The following is a 13,248-nucleotide window of genomic DNA, read 5'->3' on the forward strand; positions in this document are numbered from 1 at the left end:
CGGCTGAGATTGTACACGTGTGGTGTCCTGTTTCACCCATGTTATAAGCTACTGCCTAATGCCTCACACCTCATGCAGATGTGACCAGATGTAAAGAAGAAACTGGAGCACAAGAAAAGCAATCCCGTGCTCTTATGGTGAAAGGAGTAAGGACTACAATTTATATTTTGCCCTTAATGTTTGCTGGATCGATCCCAAAGATCCAAGAAACGCAGAATTACGGGATACCGGGTAGCTTGTAATTGATTATTCATTATCATATTGACGGATGTTACTCGTCTAAATTTCTTCGAAGTAGCGCGCGCCGCTTTCTTCTCGAAATGTTATGGCCCGATGGCAAGTGCTACGAAGTAGCGCGCGCCGGGCCAGATCATTAACAATGGTCAAATTATCATATACATATACAATTTTCAGAACATGTATCAGAATATTTTAATACTTTAGTATCAAGTATGGTTTCGTTCGTACTCAAACATCAAATGATGAATTGGTTGTCACCTTAAATGGAGGATCCACTAATCCCAACTACAAAGCAACTAAACTGGAAAACCAAAAAAATTATGTAACTCCTAACATTGAAACAAACACATTGATGTGAATTGCTTTGCATTTTTAAGTACTCTAACAAAAGTTTTAATCAGCTTAATGATTTACAAATTTTGGAAATGATATTGCATTGTTTGATTTACAATTTACAATAACTCAAACACAGACATAGATCATGATGAATGAATTTTTAATTTATTTTTTAATTTGACTATTCGAATAATGTAAATTTGTGCACTAATTCAAATAATAAACCATAAAGTTGAATTTTAACCGACAAATGTTATTTGTTTAAATTTCTAGTCTTCGAAGTAGCTCGCGCCAATTTCTTCTCGAAATATATAGCCCGAGGCGAGTGCTCCGAAGTAGCGAGCGCTGGGTCAGTCCATATTTAACAACTGACAAGATTATTTTTAATTTAGTTTATTTACTCAATACTAAGCGCCTTGTCATACGTTGTATGACCCGCCGCGCACGGGTGCGCGGCTCCCCCTGTATCGTTGAAACTCTACTATAGTGAAGCGACAGTGGGCGTCACCACGTGATACAATTTGCTCTAACCAGAGCCCTCTCGCTTGCAGTAGCGCGCGACCGCCGGAGTTGTGAAACAAGCGCGTCACGCAGTACGCGTATACACATGGCTATGTGAATGATACAATAAGCACCTTACTGGGCCGCGCTCAGCCTGTCATTCCGCCAAATCTTTATGAACATAATAGCCTGGGGTCCTCAGGTAATAAGCACCATGAGTTGGCACAACATTGTTTTTCCGATTTTGATAAATTTGGTACCAAAAATTGTTTAAAAATGCGAATAAAACAATTCCACCGTGCAGCAATTGTTGTTTAAAAATACTACGGTGCGTTTGGTCTGTGGTCGCCGCGCGTACTTTTTTGTGCAATTTTGCAGTTTTTATAATATTTGGCATACAGTTTCAATTATTTTGAATTAACAGTTATGACGTTGCAATCAGCGAGACTTTATTTTTTGTATTAATGTTTAAAGATTTAAAAGATTTTTAAAAATTCCGAACCTCAATTGTGTAAATTTTTAAATTTTGTTTGAATTTAGCTTTCATTTTAGACTTCACGTCTCCCGAAATAAAATTGCGAACAAAGTGAAACAAGGAACTAAGTAAACTGTAAAACCAAATTTTCGTCACGCATTGGACTTTATTTTGACGGATGTTACTCGTCTAAATTTCTTCGAAGTAGCGCGCGCCGCTTTCTTCTCGAAATGGCCCGATGGCAAGTGCTACGAAGTAGCGCGCGCCGGGCTAGACCATTAACAATGGTCAAACTTTATCAAGGTTACACTGAAAAGGGGAGGTTTGATCTCTGAATAGTAGAGGCTCTTACGGGCAAATAAGGCACTTGTCTGCTAGAGCCCCTAGGCTCCTGAGATTATTGTATTATGGACTAGTAAGTAGTGCCGCATCGATAACCGATCTCAGATGCCAATTTGGAGGCTGTATGGCCATGTGCTGACGGTTATTCGCTTTTTCCCGCGCACCTCGCTAAATCCAAGAGTGTATACTCGAATTTGATTTTGAAATATTCACACAACTCCTCGATGCTTACTTGACGATATTACGTAGCCAGATTTACATCTTTTGCCTAGTTCTTGGTGTTATAAGCATTCAAAGTTGCAGATTGTCACGTGACACATTATGTCACAGTAAATGCGCGCAATAAAAACTTTTACACATACTTTTGATTCGGCGCTTGCGCGTTCCGTACGATAGCTTATAATCAATCTTCAGAGAAATCTTGTCAATACCCAATAACAACACACGATGTTAAAACGAATTATTATAATCCATATGAATTTAATTCCCGGAGAAATTGCAATTTACATGAAACTCAACTAAGTTTATAGCTCATTTAAAGTAGATAAAATTAGAGATGAAATTAGATGAAATTGGCTCCAGAGATCAATGAACTTTGATCAGTATTTCTTCGATCAGAAGACTTACATAAAACGAGGAGAGGGTCTCTCTGATCACCGACTTAAATATAAACGAATCTAAATGAATAATCTCTAACCAATTAATAACATTGTTTACTCAAATGCAACTATTGATAAGAACTTCAAATTATAATGATCTAACTTCAAATATAATGATCAAGACCGTCGGAAGAGTGTGTATCTAGGGATGGTTTTCCTTAGCACCAAGTTTCCCTGGAGATCCCATTTGCAAAATATATGAAAACTTAGTCCCTTAAATTTAGTCCCTAATTTCTCCTCCAACAAGACTATTATGTTGTGGCTGCTTATCGATTTTCAAACTATCCATTATCTAGAATAGTAGACTGGGTTTTAGTGACTGCATGTTTCTTTAGTGTAAATCTAATCTAGCTTGTCAACTGTTGAGTAGTTGTCAGTTGTTGTAAAGTTCGTTATAATATATTATTTGGGCGTTTCAAATTAGATCTAAATTTTAGAATTCCCTTGAGCCAAAATGAACTTCTCGACGACCTCGATTATAAAAAATAGCTGAAGGGAGTCAGAACTGCTTTGTTTATATTCTTGTTGATAATTAATGACTATGACAAATAACAGAAGACATTAATCATCAGCCCCATTGCCCTGGCAACGACGCCTACATTTACAAGAATACAAACAGGGCAGTTCTAATTCCCTGCATTTACAGCGACTCATACAGACGTTATCCTGTCTGCGACACCCACACTTGGTCTTTGTCACCTTAGCATATGTCAATGAATCTGATGGTTCAGGAGTGATGGTCCAGATGTGTTCAACCACACCAAGGTTCATCTTCCAGCCTTGCTCAATGCAGAACATATCTGGAGGCTCAATCATTGGCTGATGAGCCTTGCCCCATATATGTGAAGCTACGTGTATGGCTTTCCTGAATTGCATTATTGCAGCTCCAGGCGATGGAGGCAGAGAGCGAAAACTGGAGACCCCTTGGGTGAGTTTCTCCCATCGACCATCAAGTAAACCTTTTTTTGGATTGTCAACTCCGTACACTGATAGGGTAAAAGAAGTGACTGCAATAACATCATCTTCACTAAACGAATCAGGTGGATTTTCAACAATTCGCTGAAAAAGTTCCATGATGTCACTCCTGTTCAAGAAACAGTTGATCCACTTAGCTTTGCCGATCCCATAGAAGCTAGGAGTGTAGTCACAGCCACTGAAAGCATGGAGCAACGGTAGGCCTGAACTATAGTCTAGCCCAAAAGACCTAGCTATTGCTACCACATCCAGGTAACCAGTGACGTCACTCTTCTTGCCGGATTGGCTGGTGTGGAGTTCGCAAAACAGTTCAAGACGACTTTGATCCTGTAAAAGTCGCTTACAATGACCAATCAAGATGATCAATACGTCACTGTCTCCAGTTCTGACAAGAATTTTTGTCTTGCCAAGTTTGATGGATGCAATAACAAACTGAACAACCCGAGTGTCAGCTTCGATGTGATTGCACTCGTCGAACGAGGCCTCTCCTCGGTTGGTCAGAACTTCACTATTTGAAGTAATGAAGATGGTTATTTCATCTTGACCTTTTTCGAGGCTTCGTGCAAGTAAGCAATCAACATCACGTACATATCATTTTTGTTATCTGAGTTCTTCAGAAAATTGTCTCTGAAGTCTTTGGGTATCTGAAATAAATGGAATATTACATAAGGATAAAAACACTTTATACAGCAGAAACATTAGGTCAATATTTTATAAGATGCTATTATATAACATGCTAATAATAATATGCTGACAGATTGCTGTAAGGCGTCGTGAAGGATATAATTTTAGAGTAAAGATTGATAGTAGATATTACAAACAACTGATGCCATATCATCTGTATATAATATACACAACTAACACTGGGGGCGACGTGGCACAAGAAAAGCATATATATCTAACCGGTGAGTCTCTAGTAATCTTCTTTCTAAGACCTGACCCTCGACCAGCATGGGTGGACGCTTTCAGAGGGTTGGGTATATCATACCGATCTTGGACAATCGAAAGATATTCACTTTTGTGTTTTCTACTCAGCCTTATCAAATCTTCCCAAACTGCCTGGAAATAAAAGTAACGTTACACAACGCTTACTTGTACATGATATTTGAAATTAACCAAAGGTCATTAACACGTCGACCTTTCATTCAGCTGAAGTTGTCGGTGTGAGAATAAGCTTAAAGATTGAGAAAAGATTGTAAGTATAATCACCAGAAATAGGTCCCCAAAGATTCTGACTGCAGGTTTCTGTGCTGCAGTGTAGATAAAATGGCTTAGATCAACCACAACACTCTCGACCAAGGGTTGCTGAACATTCCCCTCTAAGCGCAACCGAGTTAGAATATTCGCTTTAGCGTTCGAGTACATTTTGCCCCTAGTCACAAACACCAAAGGAATGTCATTAGGTTCGTATCTGCGACGAATTATTGTATAGAAAATAAGAGAAGGTTGCAATATCCGTGCAATTACAAGTACTAGCTTTAAATTTAATAGGTCCTCTTTCCAAGTTCCAACAATGAGTTTGGTCCAATTTAAGGAGCAGAGCGAAAATTTAAGAGTTCTCTTGCTCAATTATAATTGTAGGCATTTACCTGAGCACAGCTCTGACAGCATCCTCCCTTATCGGAGCAACAGCCCGAAGTTCGTTGAGAAGCGCCTTTGCAGCACCATCTGTCAGACCAATACATTTCTTTTCCACAAGTTCACAGTTCTTCGGTAGGGTTAAGTTGTTTTTACTTATGACGTCAGTGAGTGGTTTCCTGAGAGAGATTTTCGAGATAAAGTCCGATCACAACAGTTACCAAGCCCATGATCTATGCAACACATTTAACCTAAAACGATCTCTATTCTTCTCATTGCTTCATATTACGTTGGGGGGAGGGGGGGGGAAGGGGTGTCTGCTGCTCATTTCCCAGAAAAACAGCAAGTACGTGGTGCTAAATAGTGAGTCTTAGGTCTAATTTTCTCAAAAACGGTAAGTAAAATAAGGTATTTGTTATTAAACAGAATGTGATTAATCTTTTGTATAATTTTAAAAAGTGGCCTTTGTTGACTTTTCCACTTTAGAAGGTGCAGTGTTTAATTTATTTTAAAATGTGTTTTAACTACTGGTTCTTGGATGATATGTCATGTAGTACAAACATGTTTCAGTACATACCATCACAGAGGCGGCTATTAAGGGCGTCCAGGCGTCTGTGGACGCCCTAAAATTATTATCTGGTGGCTGGTGCTTGAAAATAGAAATATTAATAGTATAATAGTACTCGGAAATTATATCTAATCGCGATATAAAGCTTTTTATTCTACTCAAACGTTCGAATGTATAGTAAGCGCACGTATGATCTTTGTGAAATCATTATGTTGTAGGGTGTGCGATCCTCTTTGGACGACTCAGCCGCACAGTTTGAACACACAGTTTGAGTTAATTGCAAACGGCTACGAAGCACATCATCGCATCAACGTACTTTTAATTTATAGGAGCAGAGTGTCTTAATTATTATCCGAAAAACAGTTAGTACCGCGAGGAGGTAGGTGGGACTTTTTAAAAATTCCAAAATTACCCTTGTAGACTGTAGAGGTTGGCTGCTCTGATAAGATAACCGGTTATCTAAACAGTCGACAATGAACACAATCAAATACGGTTTGAAGTAAACGATTGCAATGGAGGGAGATTTACTGCTCAAATCAAATTAACGATACTAGGATATCAATCGTTGAAAAATACAGCTCTGATGCAGATGATCTTAATATTTCTTAGACCGATTTGATTAATCTAATTTAAGGGAAAACAAGTTTTGGACTTCTCCAATCACTTTAAATCCAACGCAGTTTACCTGTCTGGAAATGGCTTCAGAAATCTCTCCTTCACAAATTCAGCGAACTGGCTTTGTCCCAGCTGTTTGAGAGAACGAATGGACTCTCCGATTTCAACGGATCTTGAAATTTCCAGCCCATTTCGCAACGATCTCATGGTGATGGCATCTGATGTGAATGGATTAAAAACATTTTCGACTGCGTCGACCGTCTTCTCAATATCACTGAGACATCTAGTCTGGAATTCGGGAGAGTCTTGGTGATGCTTTCCGATCGCGGATTGGATCTCCCCGTCCGTAGCAGCTTCAAACTCCTCCTGCAAACGTAGGAACTCAGGACTGTAAACGGACCACTTGAAAAGGGTCTCTTCGGTGTTGCTGCCAAGGAAAGCTAAAGCACCCTTTATGTTCTTTATTCGACCATTATTCTGCTCGTGTGCCTGATCGATGGCCATGGCAGAATACATTTTTCTCGTCTTAGATATTGTGAAAAATTGTTCGATCTGACCGTATTCTTCGAGGTTAATCTGTTTAAGATTTTCCAAATCGTACAGGCTCACTGGGACCCAACGGGCATAATGGGTGTGGTCTAAGGCAAAGAAGTAGGGGGTGAGCGCTGCCAAAAGTTTCCTCCTGAGCTCAAACTTCCTCTCCCGAATAGCCCTGCAATATCATAGTTGTTTACAACAGCGCTGTATAAGTTACTGTGCAAAGTGTGCATGGGAAAGAAGACTGCTGCTTACACTAAAGCTGTGAATGGACAATAATCGATTTTATGTTTCTCCGTGCGTTTCTCTTGCCGCTAATATTACAGATATTTGCGGGTGTTAAAAATTATAAAGTATAATACATCAATTAAAACACTAACCTCAGAAAAGCAAGCACTGTGATCTGATACTCTTGAACAATGTTCCAATACTCAAAATTCACATATTTTGCAGCATTCATTCGAGACCACGATTTGATGTCACTCGTACTTCCGCTAGCATCGAATGCTCGGCCTCTAAGAACCTCCAGCGATATAGCGATAACCTGTTGAAAGTATGAAAATATTATTATTAAATAGTTCCTATCTAGATAGTAAATAATAAGTTATATTATGACACATAGAAATTGTATCGCTCATAAGCGTCAAGCGCTAGTATTTGATTGTATAAATAATATAAATTGTATCATAATGTATATCGTATGCGAAAGAAGATCTCAAATAATGTAGGTGGTTAAAATCTTCAACTATCAACCTCCATGAAGTATCGAGCCCGAGTAATCATGGGCACATTAATGACCGCGCTGCCTGCATGTGCGATGGACAAATCGCAGCTGTCGAGAATCTCTTCCAATCCCGTCTTTTCGATTAACTGTGCTTGCATATGCATGCAAACCTGAGAATAAAGGTTAATCAGAATATCACTAACCGTCACGATCCTATGTACTCTATTTTATATCTTTTGTGGCACTTCGAAGTGTCTTGCGGTAACGAGTCCATCACCAATTGATCAATCGTGATATCGGGATGATATGAGCGACACATTTCATTGCCCGGCAAACATTTGTTGGCTACTTTAATACCTTAATGTTTAGCGAGACTTAGGTTTAAATTCTGAAATGCTTTACACCCCTGATAACCACGCTGTTGGGTCCATCTAATCAATGATAATTGATCACAATCAATTTACAATTTAGTGATTAAAACCAAGTCAGTCCTCGACAGTGGATACCCGACACCCGTGGATCTACGGGTGTGGAATGTGGATATCCGTGTAGAGATCGAGTTCGCATGTGTATTTAGATTTTTGATTTTAGTTTCTTTAGTAATTTTAGTTTTTTTAGAATTCACGTAAAAGTTGTAAAGTTGTAAAGTTGAATATGGAGCTGTGCCAACTGATTTCAGACTGGTTTCTTTACAGTACCTGATTCCATCTCCTGATTTTGGGACAAGAATTTGAATCTAGGACAATAAAATGATAAATCCCCTTTCATCTTAATTCATGAAGTAGTGTTAAATTCTTTGAGAGAACTCGAGTGATTCAAACTTTGATCAAATAAGCGGAATCATTTATTGAACAGCATGGCACAGTACGATACCGAATAATTGAAAAATGATTGATCAATGATTACGGCCAAAGCCTGGTTCTAAGAATAAAGATAAATACTGATAACGATCAATTTTAAAGATAACGGATTTTTAGTCCGAGCTAGTTGTTTGATGATTTGAAAGTTGATTGATAGCCGCAGATGCGAAGACAATGATATTGTATGCATGAATATCGAATTATTGTTGAGACGGGATGCCCGAGGTTAGTACCGGAAAGCCCGAGGTTAATACCGGATGCCCGAGATTGATGTCGGAGGAATGATTACTGAGATAAGCGCGATAATTGGACGTGTTTATTTAAGCTGAATCAAGCAGCTCTATTCAGCACAGCCTCTTATTATTTTGAGAGAGTTTTGTCACTTCAAAGAAGTTCAACAGCTAGCTCCCATTTTCCTTACTGTTAAATATGCTACAATCGTTTAAATCAGTTTCATAACGTGCTCGTTTCTCTTAGTCCCCCTTAGTCTTGTCCAAGAAAACCCTAAAGCGCACATCCGACCGGGCCGACACCCGTGCAATTATTCAATAAGAACGGTATAAAAACCTTGTATATACTGCCTTTGCTTAGTATTGGTTTGAGTCAAATTTCACCTATAACGGTATTTTGAAATTAGTTTAATTTTACTTATTTACTCCAAGTGCTAATTTTATATTTTCTTTGCAGAAAGGATTACTCTGAGTGGAATTGTGATCCCTTGTTAATCCTTATTGAAGCTTTTATCCACATTTTAGTAATATAAACGTTATTTTAATTAAAATAACCAATAATCTTTATCTAAACTTTGGGATTCAACAGAACAGTCGCTGATTTCATCTCTTCGACTTTCTTTGGTTGACCATTTCTTACAAATACCTTTTACTGCTTCTAATAATAATAACACCACTGGCCAGACAATTAGCACTCTCCACTGATTTCATAACTTCAAGTTTCTTATCTTTGGTTAACCATTTTTTTACAAATACCTTTCACTACTGGGTCACGAAATCCTCTCCGAACCTCCACGTGGTGTGGCCTGGTTGGCACTAACGGGTGGTGTGCTCTCTTGTTGAGTACAAAGGTTGGGCCTTGCCAACTCAAAGTTCCCATAGGAATCAGGAAGTCAACACTAACAGCTACCAAGCACCAGGAAATTTCTCTTTCAGATATCAGGTTACAAGATAGTACACACACAAATGACGATACATTAGACACAGATACCTAGCTCTAAGAGCTACTAAATCACCAGGAAATTCTCTTTCAGCTTTCAGGTCCCATCGAAGTCACCCACCACAGAGCTAGGGATTCCAATTCGCTCATCCTGACTACAAGGACACACTGATAATGAGTAGTCCTGGCACTTCTCCCTCCAGTAACCACTTTTCAGGTCTTTTCAGTTAAGACAGCTAATGCGTAAGGGCTGACACACGCTAGACACAGGCTCGTGATAAGACAGAATTAGGGATTTAAACTCTGACTACGAGGACACACTGATAGCGAGAATTCCTGGCACTTCTTCCTCCAGTAACCACTTTTCAGGGGACCGGGTTAGCTTTGCCACACTCTTCATTGAAGTGTGACTGGACGCTCTACAATCATCTAGTAGCAGCAGAGTTTGACTGACACCCTTACTGCTTCTATTCAGTTTCTACAGCGGAAGATCTCAACACTCGAAAACAGTTCATCTCGGACATCCTGCAGAGCTGCTTTTTCACAGCCTGCCCCATTACACGGGGAACCCTTAGATCGACAGTACCCTGGTGGCGAGCATAGCTCACTAAAGCGTAGTGGACCTCTTTAGTTCTGAGACGCAAAGCTAACCGGATCAGGAATAAACATCAATGCAATGCTTTGGGGATGCAAATAGAACATACAATGTTTATCGAATGCATTACTCAATCTTTTGATTCATTTTTTTAGCTCGACGTTACATGGTAACATTTCAGGACTGACATTCCTCCTTCAGGTTAATTGAGGAAATCATACCCGCTATTTGCGTTATACATGGCAAGTATCTGGACTTATGATAACTTAGGATCTCCATCAATCATAAATTCCTCTCAGATTCCCAGGCTGCATTTATAGCGCTTAACAGCACCAGTTTTAACTCCAGGTTCGTTCTGAACATCTCAGACCAACTCACTAGGTATTCACATCGAGTAGGACTTCGTTCCAGGACATTAAAGAGTATACGGTAAAGAACTAGCGGAAGAATTTGCAAGGGACGATCAATCCAACAACATCCCCATAGGACCAGAACCCTTCCTCCCAAATAGGCCACACTCAGTGACAAAGGAACATTCCACTTATGATGTTCCTCCACAAATTAAATACAGGAACTTTTATTTTTCTGGAACTCACATCAGATGGCTAACATGGTCGCTTTCAGAATAGGTCACAGCCCACTAGTTTATTTTCAGAACGTGGCAAACAACGTCAACTTCAAGACGCAAGATTGCGAACACTTTTCAGGAGAAGCAGCAACATCCCAGCACCTCCTCTACAAGTGCATCCAGATCATGACGTTCAGAATGAGGATAATTGGTAAACTCTACCTTAACAACAGTAAACTACATCATATCTTCAAATTTGTGGAACAGTCGACAAGACTGGATAGGGAAAACCCTTTTGGGTAACCTCCTTGGATTCTTCACCAGGAACTTTCGCTAAATCCCATACTAGGAACTCAACCTAGGCCCATCTCCGCATAGAGACATATCTCCCAGGCTTTGACCTTGCTCGGAAGTCCCTTGTCTACCCGCAGAAGTACTACAACGGAAGTGGGTTTGCTCTGAGACAGGTAGTGACAGCTTCAAGACTCCAGGGGTCTGTTGCATTGATATTTATTATTTTATGATTTCGTATATACTTTGGGAGTCCTGGCGTGCAGCTAGCAGGAGTTGCATTCTGTGGGCACGGTGAGAAGGCCTCCATCTTAACGTAAGAGGCCAGAAACCGTTGACCAGAACAGAGAGAGAGAGAGAGACCTTTCACTACTTTTGATAACACCACTGGCCAGACAATTAGCACTCTCCACTGATTTCATCACTTCAAGTTTCTTATCTTTGGTTGACCATTTCTTACAAATACCTTTTACTGCTTCTAATAATAATAACACCACTGGCCAGACAATTAGCACTCTCCACTGATTTCATAACTTCAAGTTTCTTATCTTTGGTTAACCATTTTTTTACAAATACCTTTCACTACTTTTAATAACACCACTGGCCAGACAATTTAGCATCAGTCTATACTAACTAGGCCACGAACCACATACTCACCCCCCACTATTAGCTGTCAAAAGTATAATTCTAGAAATAAATAGTAACTAATTTAACATAACAATTTCGTTGGAAGTCGGTCTCCGCTGGCTGTCGAATACATAATGCTTCACGAAGTTAACGTAAATTTATTTTATCTCAGAAGCCAAGACAATACACCATGTTACTTAAGTCCGTATTGGTTCTGCTTTTCGTTGCTCAGTGTAAGACACAAGAATATGATGAAATTGTGATGCCGGAAATGGGCGTGGCGCTCAAGAAGAGCGGCATGATTGCAAGTGAGTAATACAATGAGACCAGTCTCCCATCGCAAAAAACACCTGCCTTTTTTCCCTGATCATGTGGAACGTATCAGTATATTATAAATAAGTATATTATCATAAAATTCGATCAATTAGCCAATATTAATATGAAACCGTTCAAAATCAATTGTCATTTCAGGTTATAAAGAGGTGGATACCATCGGGTTACAGGTGACGGTAAAAAAACCGCATGTAAAGAAGCCACAAATGATCTCGGACACGGAGAACGTCTTAGAAGCGCTGGTCAAAACTAACCCTGAAAGAGATTTCCACGAAAATAGGTAACTAAAACTTCTGTATCGGTTACGATATTTTGAAGTTTGAAGTGGTTCAACCTGAACCAGATATATCCAACTTATGGAAAGGGGTGACTAAATTTAGCTGTTTACTAAAATGTATCTTGATTCAAACAGGAGATGTGTTGACCTCTGGAACTACTATCAGAAAACTTGGGAAGATAACCTCTACAAGACATCACATTCGTGCTCAGCTATAATGGGTCAGAAAATACGAATGTATATTATTGTCGATAAGTCGTGTAAACTAATATTTACAGTATAAAAAAGTTTCACAAAATACATCAATCTTCGTCTATAAACTAGTTATAACTATATAATATACAATAAATGGCATTTTTGTTTGAAATTTTTGTTTAACTGAAACTTTTGTTTAACTGAAATTTTTTGTTTAACTGACTAGTTTATAGACGAAGGTCGAAGATTGATGTATTTCGTGCAACTGTTTTATAATAAACTAGAAATCACGTGGTTACAGGAAGGAATATAATAGTATTCTTTGAAAGCCAGTTATAAACAACCGAAGATACAGCTTTCAACAATGATTGGACGTGCACTTTTAACACCGTTACCATGGTTACTATGCAACTTTCTATTTTTCATCTAATTTGCACATGGCGGTACAGTGTACAAATGATAATGGAAACAAATGATAGTGGTCACAGGGAGGAAGCTAATAGTATTCTTTGGTAGTCAGTTTTCATAGCATCAACAAATATCCGTCACAACCGAAGATATAGCCAATTAAAATGTAGCTCGCACTGAACACAACGTAATTACCACAAAACCGATCAAAATGTCGCTCGCTCGCAAATGTTTGCAGTGCGTGTAACAACCCTCGTTACCATGGTTACTATGCAACTACCTATTTCTTATCTATTTGCACATGGGCGGTCATACAGTGTACAGAAATAATTCTTTGAATTATAAGTAAAAGTAAGATTATTTTTTAGATGAAA

Source organism: Bolinopsis microptera, chromosome 8 (assembly GCF_026151205.1).
Source record: "Bolinopsis microptera isolate Bmic1 chromosome 8, MBARI_Bmic_1.0, whole genome shotgun sequence".
Classification (NCBI taxonomy): Eukaryota; Metazoa; Ctenophora; class Tentaculata; order Lobata; family Bolinopsidae; genus Bolinopsis; species Bolinopsis microptera.